Genomic DNA, 1,463 nt, shown 5'->3' with positions numbered 1-1,463 from the left:
GATTAAATACTTAGGAATTAAATCTAAACAGAGAAACAAAAGACCTATGCAAAGAAAACTACAAAACACTACTACAAAAAAACAAAAAAGATTTACAAAAATGGTAGAATAGGTCTCGTCATGGCAGCGGTGGCTGGTTGGACGTGGTGCCGTGTTCACGTGTTCACTGAGCTGCAAACCTGGCAGGTGTGCCCTACCCCCAGCTGGCCTCTGCTGCCCCGGGACCCGCACCCCTAATGCTGTGCCAGTGCTAAGCCCCCCTCCCCGGCCGGGACGATGGTGACGTAGTTCCTGGGCCAGAGTGTGCTCCGGAGTTCCTGGGACCAAGTGTTCGCCACCTTCTGGCAGCAGTATCCGAACCCTTACAGCAAACATGTCTTGACGGGAGGACATAGTACACTGGAAGGTGACCCCTGACCAAGACCAACAGGATGCCTCGCTGGTCCCAGCGACTGTTACCCACCAGTGTTGTTCACTCGGTGTACATCCTGGACGAGTCTACTGGGGACCCACAAAATCAGACCATGACCACCTTTACTTGGAACATCAACCACGCCCAGCTGACGGTGGGGGAGGAGATGCGTTTACTGTGTGAACTCTGGTAACAGTGGCTGGACCGAAATGCACCAGGAAGCCTGGGTCTCCTCAAGCTTGTTTGGCGTCTCCAAAGCTGTCCAAGAATTTGGTCTGGCCCAGTTTAAAAGCAATGTGACCGAGGACTTCCAGCGCTTCCCTGACCAAGCAGCACAGGTGCGCTCACGGTTTGCCCACATACATCTGGGTGAATGGAGGTGGGGCTTAACAGAGTGGCCAAGACCCACCCCCACCACTGGCGGTTTCCTCTGCCAGGAACTCACAAACTCAGACCAAGCTAAGACACGGATTTGGTGGGCCTTTCTTCACTGGTTTGAGAGGGAACCCAGCGTAGTGCTGTGGGTTAAGACGCTGAACTGAAAGTTCTTTTAAACGACAAGGCGGTGGTTCAAGCTCACCGGCCACTCATCGGAAACCTTATACAGGAGACGCAAATGTGTGTCCTAGTTGGTCGGCTTACTTTCACTGGTTTGAGAGGCGTCCCATTGTAGCGCTGTGGATTAAGGTGCCACTGCAAAGCCTTTTGAACTTCAAGGTCGGTGGTTCAAGCTCACAAGCTACTCCTCGGAAACCCAATACAGGAGACGCGGATGCACATCGTATTTGGTCTGCTTTTTTTCCACTGGTTTGAGAGGAGTCCAGCACAGCACTGTGGGCAGAGGTGACGCACTGCAAAGCCTTTTGAACTGCAGGGTTGGTGGTTCATGCCCACCAGCTGCTCCTTGGAGACCCTATACAGGGTCACTATGGTTTGGAATTGACTAGACAGCACCTAACAGCAGGGAGAGGAGGGCAGAAGTGACTGAAAGAGAGTTAGGACTTTAAAAACATACTTACATTAAGCTACAGATTTTTATTCTTTTTTTTTT

The 1,463-nt window shown here is 51.5% G+C and overlaps 1 pseudogene; it reads left to right on the top strand.

The window, feature by feature from the left end:
* Positions 1 to 276: 276 nt before the first annotated feature.
* LOC102812483 overlaps positions 277 to 1,463 on the top strand; it is a 59,578-nt pseudogene continuing 58,391 nt past the window's right edge.

This window comes from Chrysochloris asiatica, unplaced genomic scaffold, assembly GCF_000296735.1.
Source record: "Chrysochloris asiatica unplaced genomic scaffold, ChrAsi1.0 scaffold00027, whole genome shotgun sequence".
Lineage (NCBI taxonomy): Eukaryota > Metazoa > Chordata > Mammalia > Afrosoricida > Chrysochloridae > Chrysochloris > Chrysochloris asiatica.
The sequence above is the reverse complement of the archived record's forward strand: the minus strand, read 5'-3'. Positions and strand labels throughout refer to the sequence as shown.